Source organism: Juglans regia, unplaced genomic scaffold (assembly GCF_001411555.2).
Source record: "Juglans regia cultivar Chandler unplaced genomic scaffold, Walnut 2.0 Scaffold_8882, whole genome shotgun sequence".
NCBI classification, from domain to species: Eukaryota; Viridiplantae; Streptophyta; class Magnoliopsida; order Fagales; family Juglandaceae; genus Juglans; species Juglans regia.
The window spans coordinates 1-230 of NW_023363859.1; the positions used below are offsets into that span (position 1 = coordinate 1).

The following is a 230-nucleotide window of genomic DNA, read 5'->3' on the forward strand; positions in this document are numbered from 1 at the left end:
GAGGGGTGCAACACGAGGACTTCCCAGGAGGTCACCCATCCTAGTACTACTCTCGCCCAAGCACGCTTAACTGCGGAGTTCTGATGGGATCCGGTGCATTAGTGGTGGTATGATCGCACCCATCAAACTAATTACTTAAAATTCATATAATCCTTGAGCGACATACTAGCGTCCTTCCGATCCCAATCCAAACGGAGATCTGATCCAAACCCATGGCTACGCGATGGGCA

General features: G+C 50.4%; 1 non-coding gene across 1 annotated transcript; it reads right to left on the bottom strand.

Annotated features, from left to right (window-relative positions):
• Nucleotides 1-2: 2 nt before the first annotated feature.
• On the bottom strand, nucleotides 3-121 carry LOC118347474. The gene has a single exon (XR_004800682.1). It is a non-coding gene; the product is annotated as a 5S ribosomal RNA (ribosomal RNA).
• Nucleotides 122-230: the final 109 nt, after the last annotated feature.